This window comes from Chrysochloris asiatica, unplaced genomic scaffold (assembly GCF_000296735.1).
Source record: "Chrysochloris asiatica unplaced genomic scaffold, ChrAsi1.0 scaffold00020, whole genome shotgun sequence".
Taxonomy (NCBI): domain Eukaryota; kingdom Metazoa; phylum Chordata; class Mammalia; order Afrosoricida; family Chrysochloridae; genus Chrysochloris; species Chrysochloris asiatica.
In genome coordinates, this window is record NW_006408538.1 from 3,923,754 (window position 1) to 3,935,765 (window position 12,012).

The window sequence follows — 12,012 nt, forward strand, 5'->3', positions numbered from 1 at the left end:
ACATTAAAATAAGCCATTCATAGTCTTATAAAGTGCCCTTCTTCATATGTACTGAAAACTGAATAGGGGCTGTGGACCATCTGGGAGCATTGCCTTAGGCCTGGCATTTGCTGTGGTATGAAGGGCCAGACAGGTAGGACTGGGTTCTTTCTTAACTCTAGTAAGTGCTATGTTGACTGGTGCTATCACAGCAATGAAGCTGATGTGTCATGGATAATTGTACATGAAACTCTGTGCTCCTTCTCTTTTAAGGCTGACTGATTATCTCTGTCCTTTCTAGTTTTGCATTGGGAAAGCTAAACGACTCGGGTTTAATTTCAACCTGTATAAGATGAACTCTGGACTCAGGGAGGGAGAGGGACTGTGTGCTGAGGGCCGGGAGGCAGGTTTTCAGGGTTTGCCTTTTGGTTGTTTGAATGGTTATATACTGCTGAATGCTTCAATGTAACATCAAAAACAAAAACAAAAACCAGAGGGAATGGAAGCAAATTCTATTGAATGTTGATGCATGGAGGGGATTGTAATCATTGCAATGAAACGAAATACGATAGGATGAATATAAATCTGATGTTCTCCCATGTAAACTATTACTCAATCACAATAAAAATTAAAAAAAAAAAAAGATACTGGATTTTTTTCCTACAAACTTTCTGAAGACTCCTTGTATAAGCTTTATGGATATTCAGGCCTCTCTTTCGTGGTGCTGTTGTGTGGGTTCAAAGTGTGAATCTTTAGGACAGTAGACAGACACAGACTGTCTGTACTACCCGGGGACTTTATGCTCAAATTGGATGTTAAATAATGGCTAACACTAAGTGAGAGCTTACTTTATGTTGGCCACTGTTCTAATTCCTTTACATCTGTTAACTCTGCCATTAACAAAATTTCATTTCTTCAAGCCATTTCTCTTATTCACGAAAGTAATCAATCCTTTAATTTTCATCTGTGCCTATTTCGTTTGGTCCCTCATATCTTTCTTGTAGAGAGTCCTAGTCTGTCATCTTGCTGGAAGTCCTGGACTGTGGTTTCTTATAGTAGTGTTTTGGAGTTTTCTCTCTTTTTTTGTATTTGCAAATCATATGTATATCTGAATAGACATTTATCCAAAGAAGATAACAAATGGACAATAAGCATATGTCAAGATGCTCAACATCATTAGTTATTGTTGTTGTATGACATCAAGTTGATTTTGACTCAGTGACCCCATATAGGGTTTCCAAGACTATAAGTCTTTACAGGAGCAGAAGGCCTTATCTTTCTCCTGCAGAGCAGCTGTTGGACTTGAACTACTGACCGTTCAGTTAGCAGCCCAATATGTAACCCAGGGCTCACTAGTTTTTAAATGCTTTTAAGTCAGTTCTGACTCATAGTGACTCCATGTATGGTCTCCTAGGAGTGGCTGGTGTGTTTGAACCGATGATCTTACAGTTATCATTCCAGTGCTTATCCTACAGCACTACACCAGGACCTTTTGTTGTTAAGTGCTGTCAAAATGGTTCTGACTCATGGGGACCTATGTACAACAGAAGGAGACATTGCGCCATCATCATAGTTGTTAAACTTGAGGCCATTGGGCTGCTACTGTGCCAGTTCATCCCATTGGGGGTCTTCCTCTCCTTCACTGACCCTCTGTTTTATTGTTTTCTTTGTACAGATCATTTGTTTCTTTAGTTAGATTAATTCCTAAGTATTAAGATAAGCACTCAACATCAAGGTTGGTTTGAAATGCAAGGTTGGTAGTTCAAACTCAGCAATCACTCCTCAGAAGCCCTATACAGGGTCACTATGAGTCAGAACCAACTTGATGGCACACAACAACAACAACAACAATAATTTAATCTTTTGGGTGGTTATTATAAATAGTATTGCTTTCCTGCTTTTCTTTTCAGAGCTCTCTTCATTAGTGGAAAAGAATTTGACAGATTTTGTGTGTGTATGTGTGTTGATCTTGTACTCTGCCACTTTGCTGAATTTTTCAATGTGTTACAATAATGGTCTTGAGTCTTTGGAATTTTCTGTGTATAACAGGGGCGAGGACTATCTGGCCCATGGACTGTAGGTTGCTGTCGAGTTGGTTCTGACTCATAGCAATCCTGTATAAGTTTTCTGAGGAGCAGCTGGTGAGCATGAACTCCCACCTCATGGTTCAAACTGACCTTGCAGTCCAGTGCATTAACCCACAGTGCCACACCAGGACTCCATGCAAAACCATGTGGCCTGGCCCTGCCAAGACAAACACAGGCAGGACGCAAAATCAATAACTCTAGGAACTTTTTAAAATAACAACACAAATTTATATTAAGTGATGTTATAGCCAAATATCCAAATGGCCCTTGGCTGGAAAAAGGTTCCCCACTCCTAAGGTATGAGGTCATATCCTCTGCAAATAGAGGTTTACTTTTTCATTGCCAATTTGGATATCTTTAATTTCCCTTTCTTGCCTTATAACTGGCTAAGACTACCAGCACTATATTAACTAGGAGTGCTGGTAAAGGCCATCCTTGTTCGATATTCATTTGCTAAGGGACTGCTTTCAACTTTTCTCTGTTTACAGTTATGTTGTTGCACCATGGAGATGGTTTGACTTATAGTGACCCAATACAGGGCTTCCAAGGCTGTAAATCTTTATGGGAGGAGAAAGCCGCATCTTTCTCCGGCAGAATCGGTGGTAGTTTTGAACTGCTGACTATGAGATTAGCAGTGCAAATCATAACCACTCTGCTATCACGGCTCCTTGTTAACAGTAATAATAATTCTTAATAGCCTTTAGTGGATCTCATTGATTTTTTTCTGTTTATTAAATGTTCTTATGAATCATTGAGTTGATTTTTCAACACATAGTGACTGCATATGACAGAATAGAATTGCCTTATAGTATTTCTATGGAGTTCTGGTGAGATAGTATAGGATAAGCACTAGACTGCTAATTGCAAGGTCGGTGGTTCACACCCACCAGTCACTCCTTGGAAACCCTATACAGGGTCATTATGAGTTGGAACTGACTCAATAGCACTTACCAACAACAAAAACAACAACATGGAGATTGTTACAACAAGGCTGTAATCTTTAGGAAGCAGATCTCTAGGTCTTTTTTCTGCCAAATTACTGTAAGAGTTTGAACCAACAACCTTTCAGTTAGTAGCCAAGCAATTACCTGTTGCCCACCAGAGATCCTTAGCTTATTAATAGGAGAAACAAAAGAGAGAAGAATACATATTTATGATCTTTTATTTTTCAAATAAAAGATTTCCTCTTACACATTTTTAGGGGAAAATGTAAGTTCAGCTTGTCCTAGAAAATTCACTTCAATATAACTGACTAGATTTGTTGAATGATGAAAAGTTTGCTATATGTATTTTGAATATAAGAATGATTTAATAATTATTATCAAATGTGTAAGTGGATGCTATGCTACAATTTTCCAAGCTATAATATAAAAGCTGCTTTGTAACAATGTTATGAAAAGAAATTTAATTTCAATTCTTTATGGCTTAATCAAGTTAGTGTTTTTATGACTTGGCCAAAGGTATTAAGGGATTTTTAGAGCAAAGGAACTCTGGTAGCATAGTGGTTATGAATCTGGTTACTCACCCCAAGGTCAGCAGTTTGAAACCACAGGAGAAAGATGAGGTTTTCTGCTCCGGTAAAGATTTACAGCCTCAGAAACCCTATGCAGGGTCGCTGAGTCAGAACTGACTCCACGACACACCACTTCACCACAGTAAAGTAGACTCAATCATGTCGCTGTTGTTGTTGTGAAGTGCCATCAAGTCAGTTCCGACTCAAAGGGCCCCTATATAGGGATTGAACTGCCAACTCTGTGGTTAACAGTACAGTGCTGGTCCTATAGTGTCACATCAGGAGTCCAGATTAATCATAGGTTTTAGAAATTAGAGCAGGCCTTGGAAAGTACTGAACAGTTCTATCCTACAATTTTATACGACAGGGTAGATGCAATGTAATCATTATAAAATGTAATAAAAATAACAAAAGAAGTTATTACTTATTAAGTAGGTAGTAGTAGTAAGGAGTCCCGGTGTGGTGCTGTGGGTTAATGCACCAGACTGCAAAGCCGTTTGAACTGCAAGGTCGGCGGTTCAAGCTCACCAGCTGCTCCTCGGAAACCCTATACAGGGTCACTATGCATCAGAACCGACTCGACAGCACTTAACAACAACAACAAGTAAGGAGTAGTGACTTACTTTAATATACTTCTGGGGCTCATTGGCAATTTCTCCCTAAATACCTTTCCTAATATGACAAATTCCTATTGTACATTTACTATGTATTTGTATTAACATAGGTATGCATTATGGTATCTTAGGAGTCCTGGAAGCACAGTGGCTACAGCACTGGGTGGCTAACCAAAAGGACGGTTGAATCCACTGGCTGCTAAGTGGGAGAAAGATGAGGTAGTCTGCTTCTGTAAAGATTTACAGCCTTGGGAACCTATGGGGCACTTATACTTTATCCTATAGGGTTGCTATGCATCGGAATATGGTACCTGGAGGTGCAACTCCTATATCTAATAAAAGAGCGTTTCACAAAGTAGTCTTCTGATGTAGCCTTTTCAATGATAGCATCTACTAAAGGACATCAATTGGTTGTAAATGGTGGACGACCACAGTATTTTTCAATCATTTAAAAATGACTGCTTGAAATATTAGCAAAGGCTTCCTCCAGGTATCATTGCATCATTTCTCCAAGGGGTATCTCATTATGTAGATCTCTCAGAGACACCAATATATAAAGGTTTGTCTTTCCAGCTGTGAGCCTAAAGGTTTTAAGTGTACTTGAAGGTGTGGACAGTTAAATGGGAAGAAGAGAGTCAGAAAGGAAAGATGCCCACTGCTTAAGACCCTGCTGTGTTGCTTGTTATTCTGCCATCCCTACTGAATTGTCACCATTTGTATGAGATTCATTGATCAACCCGGAGCTCAGTGATGGTGACAGATACAACATCTTCTGAATAAAATGCTTTTTTTAATGAAGTCACGACAGCATTATGTTCCATGAGCACCTGCCACAAAGTAAACACATTCATCCACTGAGAAAGTCATCTTTAGTCTTCCTTGCAGGAGCCAAAATTTTTCTCTTCAAAAATAAAGCAAAATCTGGCTTTTAAGATAGACACCTTTTGAACAATAGCCACATCTCTCTCTCTCTCTAAAGTCAAGATTCAGCCTCTACGGTGCTAAATTCATTTCCAGCTTTTACTGGAGAGATTACCTTTAGAAGAAAACTAAACATTGGATTTCATTTGAATTTCAAGTCTTTCATTTTTCAGATGAAAAGTCACAATTTAAGCCCTTGCCACCTACATCCTGGCTTTAGTACTCCTATAAGCTTAGTAAATGCTATTTGATAAATTAAATTCTATATGCTAAATTCAATAGCTATTCAGGATCACAACTATTTATTCCTGCAACTGCATTTCAAACCTCAAATTAACAAACTCACATAAACAAGTTACACAACAACAGGTAGAATGCCAGACATATGCCACAGTAGGAGCCCTAGTGTGGTGCTGCAGGATAAGCACTGGACTGCTAATCACAAGGTCGGCGGTTCACACCCATCAACTGCTCCTTGGAAGCTCTATACAGGATCACTGTAAGTTGGAAGTGGCATAAAGGCACTTACCAACAGCATGCTGTAGTTATCAATTTTTTAAAATGAGATTATAAATAGGACTCTTATTATGACCATCCTATTTATGCTTGTATGAACAAAGTTATTCATTCCACAATGTTAACAATATCCCTTTCATGCATCATTAAAATAATTCATGTCAAACACTTGGCTAAATTATTGAAGATTTTCAGTATTAATAATTTCATACAGATGTCTAGCAAGAATAACCAGTCAAAATTAATTAATGATCAATTAGGATAGATTATTTCTCTTGGTTCTCATTTGCTTTTCTAATAATTAACTTGCTTTCCTCTAAAATAGGTCAATATAAAATGAGTCTTAGTCATTTCACGCTTTTATTTTTTAATATATCAAAACTATTTAAAGAAATTAGTTGTTCTCTTGTAAGTATTAATCCCTTTGGACGGTATAAATCATGTTTTTATCTCTTAAATTTGTTAAACTAATTTCTCTTTAATTATTGTATATCATTATACATCAGTGATTCTATTAGTTCTACTTCTAATATAGCCTATAAAATGTCCTGATTCCTAGATTTATCACAGTTGGCTTCACAGTTCCCTCATTTTTAGGGGATAACATCATTATGAGAGGATACAAGCAACTTATCATTACTACACTATTGATTATGGGGAACTTATTTTCAAGATATAAAATAAAGACATTAATGTCCAAGTTTTTATTATCGTTGGTTCTGTTTTTAATTTTTATGACCCAATTTTTGGTACATGAATCTGCCATTAATTTAAGCCAGCATCTAAGAGATTAAAAATCAAACTATTTAATTTTTCTTTATGCATTAAGCAGAAGACATAATATTGGCAGGAGTATTAATTATCTGTCAAGGAGCAGTAGAAAATACATATTTGAAATATTAAATAAGAAACCTTTGCAATCTAGGCATATTGAAGAGACGCTGTGTTCTTGACAAATGGTTAAGCTTTGTCCACGGCTATTATATTTAAGAAAGGTCATTCCCTTTCTGTGTTTGTAGAATTTGGCACTTCCTTTGACAATTGCTAAGATAGATGAATGTTAAAATGGAAAAAAAAGTTAAAGTAACTTCAGAACAAAGATAAGCAGAAGCACATTTGAAAAAAAAATCCCATCACCCAATTATTCTTAATGTTAAGTTTATCATTTAATCTTAATTGGGGTCAACTCCTTTTTCACCTATATTACTGATGAGTACAATAGCTTTTCCTAATGGCTTTGATTTTCATAGCTTATGTATCTTCTCTTAAATGATTCCTCTGGACTTTACTAGAAATAAACTAAAGGCACTCTATTTTGCCTTAATGCTTTCTACACCTTTGGAATGTCCTCCCTATTTAACAACGGAATACCGATTAACTCTGGGATCTTCTGACTGACTGGCTACTTGTTGTTATATATGGGAGGGTAAACACTAAGCTACTAGAAGGTCTGAGTTTCACTCATGACCTTTCAGCCCAGTACCTTACTTTGCATCAAGTCTACACCAGGCAACTCCCCTGAGGACAAGATTGCTCCTCCCTGAGTAAGCAATTTCTTACAAACACACCCTGCCTGAGGGCACAACTTCTGCCACACAGCTAGGAAATGGTCAGAACGAAGGCAAATGGCAGCTGAATTTATGATAGGACAAAAAACGGAGTTAAAGAATTTACAGTAAACCACCACCTTCGGCAAAACAAGATTTTAGAACATACACAATAATACAGATGCACTGAAGAAAAGTTCAATACTGCCTCCCACTCTTACCCAGTCCCCCCAACCCCCCCAACCCCATACCTCAGTAAGGAGAAATCTTTTGCCAGAAAGTTCCTTGGTGGATTTCTGTTGTAGATGTTAGGTGCCATTGAGTCGATATTGACTCATAGCGACCCTCTCTATGTACAACAGAGCAAAGCACTGCCGGGTCCTATGCCATTCTCACAATTGTTGTTAAATTTGAGTCCATTGCAGCTGCTACTATTTCAGTTCCTCTCATTAGGGGTCTTCCTCGTTTTTGCTGACCCTCCACTTTACCCAGCAAGATATTTTTCTCCAGGGCCTGGACCTGGAGTATGAGAGATGAAGTCTCACCATCCTGGCTTCTAAGAATTCTTCCAACACAGATTTGTTTGTTCTTCTGACAGTCCATGTTACTTTCAATATTCTTCTCCAACACCATAACTCAAATGCATAATTTTTTCCTACGGTTTTCCTTATTCATTGTTCAATTTTCACATGCATATGTTGTTGCTATTGTTAAGTGATGTTGAGTGGGTTCTAACTCATAGTGACCGTGTGTAGGGTTTCTGAGGAATGGCTGGTGAACTTGAACCACTGACCTTGCAGTTCAAATCAACCTTAGGGTCAAGTGCTTATCCTCTGCCACACCAAGACTCTACATGCCTATGAGGCTATTGAAAATACCAAGGTTAGGGGCAGTAACAACTTAGTCCTGAAACTGATATCTTTACTCTTGAACAATTTAAAGAGGTCTTGTACAGCATATTTGCCTAGTACAATACATCATTTCTTTTCTTGGCAGCTGCTTTCATGATACTGATGATGGATCTAAGCAAAATGAAGTCTTTGCCTCTGACAACTTCAATCTTTTCTTCATTTATCATGATGATATTTCTTGGCCCAGTTGGAGGATTTTTTGTTTTCTTTACATTGAGGCACAATCCTTACTGAAGGTTGGAGTCTTTGATCTTCATCAGTAAGTAGTTCAAGTCTTTTTCACTTCCAGCAAGCAAGCTTGTATCATCTGCATATTGCAGGTTGTTAATGTCTTCTTCCAATCCTGATGCCACATTCTTCTTCATATAATCCAGCTTCATATAATCCATCTTGATGGATTATTTGCTCAACATACTGATTGAATGAGTATAGTAAAATAATATAACCCTGGAACACACCTATTCTGATTTTAAACCTTTCAGTATCCCCTTGTTCTGCTTGAATGATTGTCTCTTGCTATATTTACAGGTTCCTCATGAGCACAATTCAGTGTTTTAGAATACCCATTCTTTACAAGTTATCCACAGATTGTCATGATCCATACAGTCGAAAGATTTTCAATAGTCAGTAAAGCACAAGTAAACATATTTCTGGTATATTCTGCTTTCAGCCAAGTTTCATCTGACAACTGCAATGATATACCTCATTCCACATCCTCTTCTAACTCTGTCTTGAATTTCTGACAGTTCCCTGTTGATATATTATTGCAGCAGTTTTTAAATTATCTTCAGTAAAATTTTACTTGAATATGATATTAATGATATTGTTTGATGATTCCACATTCTACTGGGTCACCTCTGCTTGGCATGGGCACAAATATGGATCTATTCTCATAGATTAGCCATAGATTAGACAACATTGTGAAGTATGAGTATTCCGGAACACTTAATTGTGCTCATGAGGAATCTGTACCTGGACCAAGAGGCAGTTGTTCGAACAGAACATGGGAACACTGAATGGTTTAACATTAAGAAAGATGTGTGACAGGGTTGTATTCTTTCACCATACTTATTCAACCTGTATGCTAAACAAATAACCTGAGAAGCTGGGGTATATAAAGAAAAATGTGGCATCAGAATTGCAGGAAGACTCATTAACAACCTGCTATATGCAGATGATACTTGCTGAAAGTGAAGAGGACTTAAAATATTTACTGATGAAAATCAAAGAGCAGAGCATTTGGTATAGATTACATCTCAATGTAAAGAAAACAAAAATCCTCACCACTGGACCAATAAACAACATCCTTATCAATGGAGAAAAGATTGAAGTTGTCAAGGACTTCATCCTTCTTGGATCAACTATCAACACTCATGGAAGCAACAGTCAAGAAATCAAATGACGTATCGCATGAGGCAAATCTACTGCACAAGACCTTTTTAAAGTGTTGAAGAGCAAGGTCAGCTTGAGGACTAAGGTGCGCCTGGCCCAAGCCATGGTATTTTCAATAACCTCATGTGCATGCGAAAGCTGGACAGAGAATAAGGAAGACTGTACAAGAATTAATGCTTTTGTGTTATGGTGTTGGAAGAGAATATTGAAAGTGCCATGGACTGCCAAAAGAACCAACAGATCTGTGTTAGAAGAAGTGCCACCAGAGTGCTCCTTGGAGACCAAGATGGCCAAACTTCATCTCTCATACTTTGGACATATTGTCAGGAGGGACCAGTCACTGGAGAAGGATATCATGTTTGGTAAGGTGGAGGGTCAGAGGAAAAAAAGGAAGAACCCAGTAAGATGGATTGGCAGAGTGGCAGCATCAATGGGCTGAAGTGTAGCAACAATTGTGAGGTTGGCTCAGGATCGGGCACTGTTTCATTCCGTTGTGCATAGGGTCGCTATGAGTCGGTACCAACTTGATAGCATCTAACAACAACAATGCTGGACATACTCACTCATTTTCGCTAAGAAATTTGGAAGACATCCACCTGGCCAACCGATGGGAAGAGATCCATATTTGTGCTCATTACAAAGAAAGGTGACCCAACAGAATGAGGAAAACACTGAACAATATAATTAATATCACATGCAAGTAAAATTTTGTTGAATATAATTAAAAAATATTTGCATCATTATATTGCCAGATCAAGTTTTTTTGAAAACAGAGAATACCAGAAAGATGTTTACTTGTACTTTATAGTCTATGCAAAGGCATTCGACTGTGTGGATCACAGTAAACTCTGAATAACAATGTAAAAAATGGGTATTCCAGAACGGTTTATTGTGTTAAGAAGGAACCTGTACATAGACTAAGAAGGAATCATTGGAACAGTATAACCGAATACTGAATGGTTTATAATCAGGATAGGTGTTTGCCAAGGTTGTATTATTGCACTATACTTGTTCAATCTGTATATTAAGCCAGTAATTTGAAAAACATAGCATCAGGACTGGAGGAAGACTCATTCAACAACCAACAATATGCAGATGACATGTTCTTGTTTGCTAAAAGGGAAGACTTGACATACTTACTGATGAAGATCAAAGAATATCGCCTTCAGTATGGATTGCACCTGGATGTAAAAAACAACAACAACAAAAAACCCTTCACAACTGGACCAGTAAATAACATCATGATAAGTGGAGAAAAGACTGAAGTTTTCAAAGACTTCATTTTACTGATACAAAATCACCCCTCAAGGAAATAGCAGTCAAGAGATCAAATAACATATTACATTAGGCAAATCTTTTGCAAAGACCTCTTTAAAATGTTAAAGAGCAAAGATGTCAGTTTGAGGACTAAGGTGTACCTGAAACAAGCCTGCTATTTTCAATCGTATCATATGTACATGAAAGTTAGACAATGAATAAGGAATAATGTAGATGGGTTGATACTTCTGAATTATGGTGTTATCAAAGAATTTTGAAAGTGCCATGAACTGCTGAAAGAGTAAACAAACCTGTCTTGGAAGAAGTACAGGCAACATACTCCTTAGAAGCAAGGAAGGTGAAACATTGCCTCTAGTTCTTCAGACATATTGTCAGGAAGGTTCAGTCCCTGGAAAAGGACATAATGCTTGGTAAAGTGGAGGATAAAGAGGAAGAACACCTATGAGATGGATTAAACAGTGCAAAAACAATGGGCTCACGCATAACAACAAATGTGAGGATGTCACAGAACTGAGAAGAGTTTTGTTCTACTGTGCATATGGTTACTTTGAGTAAGAACTGACTTAGCAACACCTAACAACAATGCAACAATGGTGATTTAGGTGGGAACGAAAGCTCCCCCAAACCACTCCATGGTAATGTTCTAGGCATACAGTTGTGGATAAACCATATCTGATTCATGACCAGTAGGTCTTCCAATTAGAATACAATTTCAAACATAAAAAGACTTGTTTTTCAAAATGTGGTCTTGCCTCTAAACCACCTTATATATTTATAGTAGACCTTGGAACCTATTCATTCAGGGTTGACTTCCTGAAGATAATTTGTATTTCCATGCAGATACACTGCATCATACTCTACATTTTTAACAAGACCCCTAGGTGATTCTCCTGTATTCTTAAGAATCACTTGGAGATCTCATTAAAATGTATATTGTTATTCAGTATATCCAGAGTGGAGACACAAATTTTCAGCAGGGGGTGGAACAGGAAGGAGCTGTTTTGAAGTCCTGGTTTAAAGCCTAAATCTCATCTGGAATCCTGGTCTGGTGCTGAGGATAGGCACTAGATTGCTAACTGCAAGATTGGTGGATCAAATCCACTAGATTTCATGTGCCTGTAGATCAGAAACCCAATACAGGGTCGCCATGAACACTGGCAATTTCTTGTAGCACAATCATTTTGTTCAATGTATAAAAAATAGCATTTGCTTTTTTAAAAAAATTATTTTTTATTATGTATTGAATGAAGGTTT